Below are 15,073 nucleotides of genomic sequence, written 5' to 3' on the forward strand. Positions count from 1 at the left end.
TAATGTTTTGTTTGGATTTCTTTTCTATTTTTAGTTTAAATTTGTTTTGTATTTATTGTAAAATATCATATTTATTTTTATTTTTATATTTGGGATTTGTTTGGTATATATTTAGTTATAATATATTAATGAGTGATATGTTTTAATTTAAATAGTTAGTTAATATTTGATTTATATTAATTATGATTGTATTAATTATATTAATATGATTGTATTAACTATATTAACATATTAATATATTCTGATTGTATTAATATATTAATCATATTAATATATTAATATGACTGTATTATCTGTATTAATATATTAATACATTAATATAATATGATTGTATTAAGATATTAATTATATTGATATATTAATATGATTGTATATTAATATATTAATATAATATATTATATTAATATAATTGTATTAAATATATTAACTATATTAATATATTATGATTGTAATATATTAATATATTATCTTTTGTTATAAAAAAAAAAATAAAAAATTACCAATTGTTGTTTAGAAGTATTTAAAAAGGAAAAAAGAAAAAAGAGTAAACATTGGCATGTGAAGGGTACTAGCATAAAACAAAACTTTGGGGGCACGAAAATTGAGAGAATCATGAGAACAGAAAAAAATTTAAAAAATAAAAATAAAAATAACATATATATATATATATATATATATTAAAAAAATAATAAAAATAATAATAATAAAAAAATTCACAAAATTCACGCCGGTTTGAAAATAAAGAATGGAACATCTGGAAGCATAATTTGAAAGAATATTTGGTGGATTATTTAAATGCTGACTAACTTGTTTAGAATTGGCAAATTGATATTGTTGTATGCTTTTATAACGCACTAATCTGCAGGACACAACAAATCTATGATGCCAAACTTTTCACCATGCACAGAAGTCAGCTGACACAAACAGGGAGTATTACTCTTCAAGGTTATTTTCACAAATGGATTGATATTAATATCATGATTAAGTCAACTTTAACACTTTGTCTGTCCTTAATTTGTTTTATTTGGTATAAAATTTTTGCGTAAGAAACATGAAGAAATTGGCCATTTCTTCATGAGCACACTTATGTTTTCTTTGTACCAAGTTTTTTTTACAGGTTACAGGATAATCAAGTGATCATAAGGAGATTACATTATGTGCACAATTGGTCTTCCAAAGACTAAGTCATGACATATTCTAAAGACAAATCCAACTCTACAACCACTCCTTTGCAACTCCCTTTTTGCAAAACATTTTCCACCAATTGTCAATCCATAAAAGCATCCCATTTCCATATCCATTTTTCACAGCAAGAGTTCTTATTCATACACCAAGCATTTCCTTATTGTCATTTTCCATGTCATTACCATTCCCCTTCATTTCCGCAATAAAACTCTGCTTGAGTCAAAGTCCTAGAGTCTAAGTATCATTGAAAAACACCTAGAGGCTTGCATGCCTTAATGGCAAGTACTCTTGCCAATGAACAATGGGAGTACATTAATATCCCTTGTTCGTTGGATCTTGTAGGTGACTCGACTACGAAAAATTTATTCGTACCTACAAAGATGTGTTAGGCATCCTGACTCCCATTGGAATCAATGGTGGGATCTCTTGTGTTGGCTAGGGGCATTCATTAACGGCCACTAAGTCAACAACTTCTTGCTATGTTCGACATCGACACATTTAATCACATAGTAAGATTTGTGCCATCGAGCATTGAAGACATGAAGACCCATATTTTGTAGCAGATGAAGCCAATTTCCATTCATTGTATTTCCATTCATTGTATACATTGTATTTCACTTGAGGACAAGTCAATAAATAAGGCTGGGAGGAAAATGTAACTTCTATATTTTGTATACCTTCCAAGCCTTATATATTTTCAACCATATTCAGCAGACTCATCAGATTCATCATCCAGCAGCAGATACAACTTTCAGCCATGTTCAGCAGACTCCTCAGATTCATCTTCCATCCACAACTTGAAGAAGAAGCTTCAGATCAGAATTGTGGCAGCTAAACATGCATGATTCATCCACTTCCTTAGGTAAGTAAGGTATGATGTTTTCTAACCTTTAATCTTGAAATTCTTTTTAGATGCTAAAATGATGATATTTGGAAAATATTCCACTATTTCACTATTTCCTTTCTCATTTAAAATTGCCAAAAACCATCAGTTGGGGAGGGGGGAATTTCACACTTCATTCTTTTTTCTCATTCATATTACATCTTAACCCACATAGTCTTCTCACAATAAAAACTACTACAAAATGATGAGCATATGATTGATCTCAACAAAGTAAATAATGATTGTAAACACAAGAACCAATCATTAAAAAGAGATCTCAACAAAGTAAATAATGATTGTAAACACAAGAACCAATCATTAAAAAGAGATCAAAGTAAATAATGATTGTAACACAAGAACCAATCATTAAGAAGAGATCAAAGTAAATAATGATTGTAACACAAGAACCAATCATTAAAATATGTCAATGCTTTGCAAACAAATAAAAGTTATCCAAAGATGTGCAAAGTTAAAAGGAAGTCCATGATTGGAAGATGTTTGTTACACAAGAACCAAACATCTTGTAAAAGGAAGCTCATTTAAGAATCAAATCAAATAAGTCATTGTAGTAGCTTGCATGAGGACATGCAAGAACTTCAGTTGGGGAGTATGTTGGGCTCCAAAAATGGCACTCATTACCATACATTTTTCACCTATGCTTCCATTATTTCGCTCACTATTCATCACCTTGTCACTCCATTTTCCCTACTATTCACCATTAATGGGTCTCATTTATATTTTCCAAATATTGTTTATTTTTAAGCATTTTTGAGAGAAATTCTTGATTAAATAGTAGAAAATAATATATTTTACTTTATATATGGAAAGTGGGTTGTTTTGGTGACATGTGTAGGTTCCAAGGAAGCTTCCAAGACACCTTTATGTGGCATTGAATGATCAAATTCGAATTTGATAAGATAAACCTCATGGAAAAGATCATGGAGAAGATCATGGACCTCATGGAGGAAATCATGGAGGATAGGGTTATGTGTCTAGATGGTTGAGAAATGTATGGAACTAAAAGAGAGATTAATGGATCATCATTATGAGTTTGTTATCTCCTCTCATTGTATAAATAGGAGTACCTCCTCCATTCCAAAAGGAGGACTCTTAGAGCATTGTATCCAATTGATGATGGAATAGAATAAAGCTTCATTTTGCATATATTTCTATTATGTAGTTATAGATATAAGTTTTACATATATTTCCATTATGTAGTTTTAGAATGTAGGATATGAATTTATGTAGTTTTAGATATAAGTTTTCTTAATGTAGTATATGGAATAATTTGTCTTGTTCTTAAGAGAATTGAGCTCACTCTAAAAGGATGAGAGAAACATTTTATTTCATATTAGATCTTGTTTCATTTCATTGTTTAGATGTTTAAGGATTTGATTGATGAATGAGTTTTAAATTAGAATCTTATCAGCATGTGAGAGGATATCCAAGGGTCTAAGTTAGGCTCTCTCTCTATTTGATTTGCATGATAATTAAAATTCATTCTTTTGCTTTTATGTTTCAAGTATCATATGAGGAGATACCAAGAGTCTAAGTTAGGCTCTCTCTCCAATGATTTATATGGTAATTGAAATTCATTCTTTTGTTTCAAGTCATTTCATTTCTTATGCTCATGAATGACTCTTAGTTTAGTTTGGATTAGTACATGAGAGGACAATCAAGAGACTAAGTTAGTCTCTCTCTCTACTTGAATCTAAACAATAACTAAGTTCATTCTCTTGTTTTCATTTTAAATTTTTAGTTTTAGGAATGATTTCTCTATGATACTGTAAGGAAGGACAAACAGGACCTCCTTAGTTAGGAGCCTCTTCCCTTGCATATTATATTGAATCGTAAATAATTTAGTTAGACATAGGTTAGTTGCCTACTCCTGCATATATTGTGCTGGCATCATCACAAGCTTACGAGTTTCCCTGGTCGATAATTTATGCAGCAATTTAAGTCCAATAAATTGCCCAACAGCGAGACTTGTTCATCATGATGGATATGGCGAAACAAATGTATGAAGATGAAAGGAAGAGCACAAAAATTCGAGAGGAGTTGAATTCCATGAAGGAAGAGAAGCAGATGATTTTTGACAAATTGCAGGAAATCGAGAGCCAACTTCATATTGCAAATATAAACCAAGAAAGGATGCATGAGTTGGAGACACAACTCCTTGTTGCCAAAGAAGCCTTAGTCAAGCATCAGTTTGAAGAAGAGGTAAACAATTCTATTTTGTCTTCAATTTCCTCTAAGAATGTTTATGTTGGTTCTTTTGAAAAACATACAAGAGGTATAGGGTCCAAGTTGATGTCAAAAATGGGCTATTAAGGAAAAGGATTGGGCAAACATGCACAAGGCATTGTTGAGCCAATAATGGTTGAGGAAAGGCCTAAGTATTTGGGTCTTGGCTATGGACAATCTTGTGGAGAAAGTTCCATGAAGGCAATTGAAAAAGTTCTTAGAAGGAGTTTCATTTTAGGTTCTCTACCTCAAGTTTGCAAAGATTGTATTCATGGGGAATGAAATTGTTTGAAACATACTTTGCAAGAAAAAGGTATTCATAAGCATGCACTCGAACAAGCGAGTTGTGAAAACTCTAAAATCATTGAAGAGATTGTTTGTGTTCCGAAGGAAGCCACTTCTTCATTTGATTCACCTTCTCATGAAGGCAACAAAGGTGAAAGAGGAAGGTATAAATCTGATTTCAATCACATTTCTTTTGATTATGTTAAGCACGGTAAATTTCCACATAAGATTGCAAAAAAATTGCATGTTCCTTTTGTGGTTTGGTTAACCATAGTGTTTCTAGATGTTGGAAGAAAATGGCCACATACTGGAAACTTTTGACGAAAAGGAGGCAAGAAGCCAAACGTCCATTGGACAAGGAAAATTATGTTGTAAAGAGGATGAAAATGTATTGCACTTATTGCCATAAGCAAGGACATATTGCTGAAAAGTGTTGGATTTTGAATCCAACAATGCTTCCACGAAATTTGAAGAAGGTGGGAAAAGAAAATGGAAAGAATGGAAATGAAGTTTCCATAATTGATGTGTTTCAGGATGACTCATATGTTGATGTTGATGTGCAGTTAAAGGAAGTGCCTTTGATGTGGATTGGTAAGAAATGGTTAGAGTTATTGTTCAATTAAAGATTTCATGTATTTTGATTTGATACATTTCTTTGCCAATGGAATGCAAGTTGCAGGGTTTTACCAAAAAGGTGAATGAAAAGTTGAGTATGAGACTCGCTTTATTGCAACGAAATTATGTTCATTTCAGATTTGTAATTACATTTTCATATGACTGAGGATCTTGCATTGAGGATCTTGTACTTATGATTGTGCTTGAGAGAAAGTTGAAGAATGGAATACATGCATGAGAATGGTATGTATGAACAAAGGAATGTTCATGATTTCATTGTATTCGAACATGTATGTATAATTGACTTGATGGTCGATTGCTTTGTTTAAACATGCATGCAATGTAATGTCGACATGGAAAAGTTGATTTTGTCTCAAGATTGAAAAAGGGAGATAATGGTGAAGTGTTTCACAAGAGGTGGAATTCTTTCTACTTTGAAAAATAATCGTCAAGTTCTTTTTGTACATGCTTGACTTGGAGAGTGAGTTGTTTGAAAAAGGTATGTTTTTGTCATCTTGTGATTTAGTCAAACATTTGTACACAATATGTAAGAGACATGATGATGATTCAGATGATGTGAATTTATGTCGTCAAGTTGTTTTTGACAAGATGCCAAAAGAAGATTCGCAGCAGCAAAAGTCGCCATAGAAGTGGCTTCGTAAGAAGTGGTTTGACTTCTTAACCTAGTAAAACATACATTCATTGGTACATATGCAAATTTCAGTTAAGTATGCATATATTTATGATGTAATTTCATGTTTGTTTGAGCCACCTTGGGTCGATGATCAAGGAAGCAATGTTCAGCTACCTTCTGTAAACTTCTCAACAGAAATTCTGAATGAGTTCAAGGAAGACAATTCTTAATAGGAGGACAAGCGCATCCAGGAAGGGAAGTGTCGACTACCTTTGAGTTTTGGTTCAAAGGCACTAGCCATGCAAGGCAAGTGTATGGAGGCTAAAAGAAGAGGGTGTTGTACTCTCATCTACTGTATAGATTAGTATATTAGTCTTTTGGGGTCCAGAAAATTCCTAATAGGGAGGAGTGGTCAGATATTGATCAATGGCCTTAGAGATAGCTCAAATTTCAAAGTGTTCGAAAAAGTTTGGAGCCTGAACGACCGGATATATCTCATCTTCCTGATTCCAGCGCCGCAAACGGTTCAAAAAACCGACACAGTATGAAGGCGTTATCGGAGTTTGAAAAGTCTAGTAAATTGCAATTTTTGGACATTTGACCAAGATTAATTTGGTTTTTGAAAATATTAAAAAAATTATATTCCAATGAATATTCCCTTTTGTGGGTAAGTGGTAAACCTTTCCTTAAACATCTTTCTTTAAGTTCTGTATTGAGCATGTGGGTAGTATTCGGAAAGTGGGAAATGGTATCTCGCACGGACAAAAAGTTGTAAATGGTATTCTACGATTTCACGCGATTAACCTTAGTGGTCGACACATAGCATGGGAAAACTAATTTTCGCGTGTGCTCTCGACTTGATATTGGTCGTGCAAGACTCTGTGCGAGATTGCACGACAGCCGTTCGATTGGACAGGTCACATCGACGGTGGAGATCGTCCAAGTTAGTTGGTGAGCGGACGACACGATATCTGTTGGATCGAGCAAGATAGATCGACGGTGGAGATTCTGCTATTTGAAATTCTTCCGATGCCAACATAACTACTAGTTGGAAACAGTTGACACCCGTTGCATGACCGCCAGCTCTACAGAGTATTATCCCTAACCGCCGGGATTATACCGCCTCATATGCGCGCCCAAATAGTTATTGTAACAACTCACCTCCGACGGTCAGCCTGGTGAAGCAAACAAATTTAGGCAGAATGCTAAGTTTAACTGGAGTTAGGTGCAGTTCACCAAATTTGGTGGAGTATCCCTAGGGGATATTGATTAAATGCACTCCGGGGGCAGTGTTCGACCAGGGGGAGAGAGAGTGAAACAATAGGCTAGCTAGGCTAATTGGAGCCTTCCGAAGCCAATGGAACAGTCGAGAGAAGCTGAAGAAGTCATCTGCATAGAGATTTTCATCTAGGGAGATTTTGGAGCTCAAGGCCACCAGGAGTTGGAGGCAATTGTAGGAGCTACCAGTACTCGTTCTCAGTGAACCAACAATCATTCTTGACTGTAATGAGCCTTCTAAATCCATTGCATGGATTTTCAAAAGAATTTGGAGACTTTTAAAGGCTGAGTTGCTACAGGAAGTTTCAGGCAACCCAGTGCCAACCATGGAGCAAGGCCTAGTATGGGGATGCAGTGCTCATTTTGAGCAAATGATCAGTCTATTTTTGGTGTCTGATATGTGTTGGAGACAGTAGATGAGGTTTCAGTGATAGTTAAAGTATTATTAAGGAGTTAGTGCCATCGAGAAGCTCAGGGTAGCTCAGAGAACTGATTGAAGGAATTAAGTCTAAAGGAGCTTAGATATGTTTGTAGAGTGATGACAGCCATGAAAGGGATATAGATGGTATTCTAAGCCCATTGGTTCAGTTCAGTAACCTTTGGAGTTAAGTGTGGAAATTTTAAAAGAAACTTTGCCATAATCCCAAAGAGCCAAGTCAAGATGACAAAAGCTCAAGGAGACGTAGCCGATGATATTCGGATTAACTCCTAGATTAAATTTGTTCTTATGCGTGGTTGTTTATTTGCTGCATTATATGGTTGTTATATGTGTTTAATATCAACAGAAACAAATGGACTTAAAGAACTTAAATAGTTAAAAGAAAACATACACATGTTTCAAGTATTTAATTCCACAAATGTCATATATAAGCTAGATCATTTATTTGTTTAACTGAGTGGGAGGTTCTTGTAAGAATAACAAGTTAACAAACCCCCATTTTAGATCACTATGACATCAATTATGTTTGTCACACTACAATGTTGGTTTTATTTCTCAACATTTACATATAGTTGATTATGGTCAACAATGGTTGACCCTAATGCCATAGTGATCTAATGATGCCTATGATCACTATGGTTCACCATGGCATCCATCATGATTATGATTAACTATGAAAACTATGTTGACTACATTTAAACATGATTCCCACATTGACTATGATTAACTATGATTGATCATGTTGAGTATGGTTGACAATGTTAACTATGTGACATCATTTTCTTGTCCATTTCCAACATTGTTTGTTATTTTTCATAGTGCGACATCATTTGTTGTTTATCACATTACAATAGCATTTGTTATTCATCACATTGTGAATAGTATGAAAGTTAAAGTTAAAGTAATATAAATGTTAATTTAGTCATTTATAATACAATTATTAATGATATGAATTTTTTAATGTTATAATATCATTACAAAAGTTATATTAAAAATTAAATATTGAAATTTTTTATATATCAAATAATATTAAAATTACATTAAATATTAAGTATTAAATTTATTAAAGTTAATAACTTCAAAGATTGTATTAATGTCTATTCCCATGTTGACTATGGGCATGAGGGTATAGCTGATTATGGGCATGTTGAAGATGATGAGTATGGTTGACTATGGGCATGTTGAAGATGATACTTATAGTTATCTATGGTCTAACATGATGCCCATGTTGACTTCCATTGGCCATGTCAACCATAGTCAACAATGTTGAGTATAGTGGACTATTGTTTATCAGTGTTTACTTGTAGATGATTGTGTCTGATCCATAGTTTTAAAACCGAAATCGGTGATTGGACTGGTCCACCTAATAAACTGGGTTTCAAACCAGATCTAGTCAAACCGAGACTAGTCAAGTCTAAATGAACCGGTTTTTAAAAAATGCATTAAAAAAATAATTTTTAATGAGAAAAAACATTTTTTAAGATTTGAAACATGATTCCAAGCCAATAGAAACAAAATATGCAAAGTTTTCTCATTTATATTCCATGTAAAGGTAAATATATCAAAATCGCACTGAATGCAATACGTATCAGCAACAAAATACATAATCAATGAGGCTCTAAATGGCTTCTATAGTTCAAAAACATTGCTCTAAGTTATGGGGCCACTGGCCTACTATAAGTGTACATATTAGTGATCAACAACATGATCAATCCTCATCATGAGCAAAGTCTTCACCACTACTAGACAAGAGACCATCAAGATGAGCTACATAAATAATATGGCTAAGAGTTTGAGGATTCCTAAAACTCTACAACTTTAGTAGTAGTAGTAGTAGTAGAAAAAATAGACATAAAAACTACAAATCACTTATCAACATGGTCACTCATGAAACTCATAATTGATTTAGCACTACTAGAAATGGGAGCATCAACAAGAGATACATAAACATCATCTAGATCAAAGTCTTCAGACTTGATCGCTCAACCTTATAACATGATAGAAATTTAAAAGGTTTAACATGCCTAACCAATGATTTTGGTTTGAGTGAAGGGCTCATCTCCTCAACCTTATAATGTGGTAGAAAAACATTAGCATGCCTAACCAGTTGTTTTCATTTGAGTGAACGGTACATTCTTGTTAAAGCCATGGAAGAGGAGTTCAACAATTAATACCACCAAATTCAACAAAGTTCAACAATCAATGCCACCAACATCAAGGTTCTTAAAGGGTTACATGCTCTTGATCAAATGCCAATCTCATACCACCACGCATGATAGAATCCAATGGAAACATTGTAAACCCCCAAACCATGAAATCCTGAAAACCATTAAGTCTGTTGAATTTTAAGTGAAATCTAAAATTCTGATTTCTCCATATGAAATCCAATGTTGTCGAAACCACTCTCAAACATCCCGAGTCATTTCATGGTAATGTTAAAAGTTTAAGTAAAAGGATGAAAATGAAAAATAAAATAAATATTACTTTTACTTTAAGAATTTAACATTACCATTAATTACCAACATTACTGGGGTTGAGATGTGTTAGGCAAATGAGAGTTAGGCATGCTTTTCTTGCAAGGACTATTTTTGGAGGAAAACAACCACAAATTTCCCTCAAAACAACTCAAAAACTCAGAAAACTGCATTCTGTGGGGTCTATAGCTTCCATGGCAATAAATTGGCTAGTTTATGATGGAACCGATTAGTTTGACCATAAATCGGCTTGGTCCTTCATAAACCAATCAATTTGGTCTGGTTTTTATGAAATTTTACTGAAATGGATCCTTCAATTGGGTTTTTTGGCCAGTTTGACTGGGTCACCCAATGAACCGATAGGTTTGACCAGTTTCGAGTTCAAGCCGACCAATTTTTAATAATATGGTTTGATCATGGTTGCCCACAATGGCCATGGTCACTATAGTTTACCATGGCCCCAATGTTTCCTATGATTGACTATGGCTGAATGTAACGTACCTCATGAGCCTACTGTGACATTTAGTTGTTAGGCTCTCATCTACACTTAATTTTTCCTCAATAAGTTAATATGTGTCCATTTATAACTATATATTTGGTCCTTCAAAGATATAAACATTGTTGTTATACAACTGTATTCATACTTTGTCAATTGCATGACACCATAAGTGGGTCCACAATGTGGAATTGTATGTCAAGTTGACTATTAAGCATAAGTTATATTTGGGAAAGGATTTAATCCTATCTTGCAAACATTCCATGCAACATTTATCAGAACTTGTATCTAGCATGGACATGAATCATAGTTATAGTATTACAGGCATAGCCAGAAGATGTTATTGTCATAACCTTTATGCATCATGCACTAGTAATTAAACCAGTTTCATTGGATTCAATTCTTCGATCATGCATGGCATCCAAAATTATGAATTATCGACAATACTATTTAAATCACCCCTCCATCACTGTTCCACATGCCTAAGTAACTAAATTAGCCTTGCTTGGAACAAATTGTTATGACATGCATGTTGTAGATATCCTGAACCATTGACTATACATATTAGAAACATTAATTCCTAAATTTTATGTATGCATCAATATTATCATGCCGAGGTCAATCTCATACAGATGTTTTTGTAGAAGCATTAATGAGTAAGATGGATCCATGGCCTCAATCAATACCAGCTACCTACTATACATCTACTTCTTTGATGTAATAAGAATGACATGCATAAAAATGAAATCATTCTTCATACATAATCCAGAAATCCTACTGCCACCATTTCATGTAAGGCTACCTATATTTAAATATTATGCACATAAATTTGCATAACAGTTACTATTGTTGAGCCTTAACCATAGCTAACCAAATTGCCTAGCAGTTAAGTACAACTAGTATCCATTTTGTCAAGAGATAAGTTCACACCACTACAACATAAAAACTATATGTATCTTGTAACTAAAATCACATCCATATAATCATCTCAAATACGTCCTACACAAACTAACTTTACTCATATATATAATGGCCACATGCATAATAGATCATCAGTAATCTAGCTCTTTGACACAAGTATTAACATCTAATTACTGGGATTCCATCACATGATATAAAAACGAAAAAGTAAGAAGTAAAAATAAAAGTAAGAAACCACATACAATACATCTCATGCAAGAGTGTCCCACTAGGAAAGAAGAATAACATCACTTGGATAGCGGAGCAGCACCACCCAACCTTGAATCACCTATGATTCCCCCCGAGCCGAGGTTATTGCCATGGATCAACTACCTCCAATTGATCTATGTAATGGGTATTTAATACCCTGTTTCATGATATAGTTTCCATTAGAGCAATCGCTCTTTTATGGATTCTTCCATTTTCCTAGGTCTTTTTCCAGAAAAGCTCGCCTTTATCTCCCATGAGGCTTTTCCTCATAAAATCTTGCCTTTATCTCCCACAAAGATTTTATGTTTTTTCCTTGATGGATATTTATCTCCAATCCATCCGATGGATATTTATCTCCAATCCATCCAAGCTTATCTAGAATCACATCTAGAAGCTTTATCATGAAATATTTATCCCTATCCCATTCCTCAATGGGATTTCGCAAGAATATCATCTCTTGGTGTCTCACTTTTCCAAGTGATTTATTAATTAATTTATTTAATAACATATTTATTTTCCATATTACATATAACCCCCAGCTTTCTCATCTTAGGTCAAAAATAGTTTAACACACAAGGGAGGGGTGTTACATACTCCCCCCCTTAAAATTTACACCCTCCTCGTCGTATCACTATATCATGAACTCGTTCACAGGAAGATGGCTTATGAATCCACAAGTCTCATAGGCTTTCCATCTTATGCAAATATACCGACATATGTCAGTTACAAGTAGTGATCCCATCACATCTCCTTCCATAACCACCTATAACATTGTTTTCAAATAATTTGTAAGAAATATTAGATGCAGAAATTCAACTAGGTTTACCATGAGCAATATCATAATTTGTTAATCATACTATTACAACAGCTATGGCTTATATTTCCCATTATTCATTTTATTTTAAGAATGCATTTTCTCCCCCTGCATTCTTCCAGGCCTTTGTGTTCTTGTCGAACACTTGTTTTCTGCAGCTTCTCTGCATACAACAAATCAATTGGCATATTTGCATAACATATCATACCAAGTTAGATTATATATAACCATCCTAATCATATGTTTTCATTGTAAACATATGTATGCCAAACTGCAATTAAACCATGGTTACTCATCCTTGAACCACTTCTTAATTTTCTTCTTCTGTGCAACCTCCAGGATGGTTGTCCTGTCAGACACCCACCTAGTGTCTTAATGCATACCTGCACACAAGGTGTATTATACACATGGTTATACATATCATGTTCTAATCATGTAATACATGTAGTCATACCAGTACCATATGTAATTCTTGTACATGGTACAATCTGTGCTACTACCCATCATACCATGCTCATAGCATCACCTACATGACATAAACTTTATCCACATTTTTCCCACCATGTTAGTATCATGCCAACATTCCTTCTTGTTTTTCTGGTAAATAGAACAACTGTGCTCATTTTATAAGGAATTCTCATGAACATGGTTCAATGCTACAACCAATGAATGTTTTTATATCCTACTGTTCAAGTGCCATTATTTAGCAATTTTTTCCTATGCTATGTGGTTGCAACAATATTAACATAATGGTATCATAACAAGCATCCTTCCCATTATTACTCAATCATACCCATAACTCTTAGTTTTGGGATTTGATCTTTCACGTATACCAAGTCTAATAAAAATGAAATATATCATAAAGAAGACTATGATATTCAGTCTCTCATAGATACTTGAAGTCTCATGCCCATCAGAACAATTTTGGTTAGTTAGTACTAATCATTCCATACTTAAATAATCATATCATAGGGTTTCCTTCTTCCGACACCTTGCTCGTTCATGTAGGCGTAACATTATGGTTAAACAGTATGCACTTGCATACAACTCCCATGTAGGAGTCATAAGTGCAATTTATACTATTCTCCACTTCACATACTTAAGGCCAAGGAATTTATTATCCTCTTTTACCTTGCATGTGTTATGTTAAAATTAGATTTTTAGATCATTATGAGCGGTTATTTGGACAAAATATTTTTTGCCTTTCCCATTTTCTGCTTACTATCTCAGAGGCATTCTCGGAAGTAGCATCAACCTCAATTTTAGATCTTCACTGTGTATGTACACTGGATGTGCTTTTGAGGTTACTCCATTGACCTCCTTCTCATATTAAGTATGTATAAAACAGGTTGCACCATTTTTTTAATACCACTTGACAATCTCATTCCTAATTTAGGTTGTTTTAAGAATAACTTAATTTCCTTGAGTTATGTTCTTTCTTAGAGAGTATACACTCATAATTTGATTTTAGATGTGGATAAGATAAAATGACTTATCTCTATATTCCATTACTGAGTTGGTATTTTAGGATTTTCTCTTATGTGGCAAACCTACAGTCTTTAATTTTAATATGTTAGGTTGATCATGTCATCTATCAACCAATTATTGCTTACTGAATTAATTGTTTTTGACTTTATTTCAAATAACTTTTTTCAAGAGAGTCTCTCTTCCCCATACTATAACTAACCAACAAATGGTATGTTATCATTGGTATAATGCCTTTCTCATATATTCATTTAATGATTGTTGAGTCATTACGGTTTAATTTTGGATTTCTTAATCCAAACTATTTAATTTTATTATAGTTTAGCTATGGGAATTTGTGATCCTTTCAAATACTAAGGCACATTCATGCATCTCATTGTATTTCCCAATGAGTCCTTCCTGTAAGTCACACTGGCATACTCTTCTCCTATATGCATTACTTGTTTAACAGGATTAATATTGTATTAATCTGATGACTATGTTTTGTTCATGACTGTCAATTATTAAATTATCATGTTATAAGCCTTTCCTTCCAATCATGTCCTTGTATCCACATAAGAATGTTTATCCATAGTTTAAATTTTGTAAACTTTTAATATTACTAGCCATGTTATTTTGCCACTTTAGCACTACTTTAGGTAACACATTTAAGTACTTTTTGGTACCCATATACCAAATATTCTCCTTCTGTTAGGCCCCTATACTACTAGTGTCACCCCTTATTGTTATTAGTACAACCCACTTATTATATTGATGTACCCATGTAGTGCCCATATTGTTACTATTGTGCCCCATAGAAGCCCACTATTGTTATTATTGTGCCCTTACATTATTATTGTTATGTCGGCTCTGATTATGTTATGACCCCTTAGACTCCTATATATAGAAAGGAGGTCTTTTCATTTGTATCATCCAAGAATTGTTCATTTGTGTAATGTAAAGGAGGTTGCCCCCTCGAAGAGGCTGAATTCTAAGGCGTTGATCTCTCTTTTCTATCTTTTTGTGAGCTGGTTTCATAACATTTGGTATCAGAGTTTTGGATTCTAGGGTTTCGCTGCTCCAAATAGGTCA

The sequence above is a fragment of the Pinus tabuliformis genome, chromosome 5_2 (genome assembly GCF_031772625.1).
Source record: "Pinus tabuliformis cultivar Carrire ecotype Pingquan chromosome 5_2, CPIR1, whole genome shotgun sequence".
Classification (NCBI taxonomy): domain Eukaryota; kingdom Viridiplantae; phylum Streptophyta; class Pinopsida; order Pinales; family Pinaceae; genus Pinus; species Pinus tabuliformis.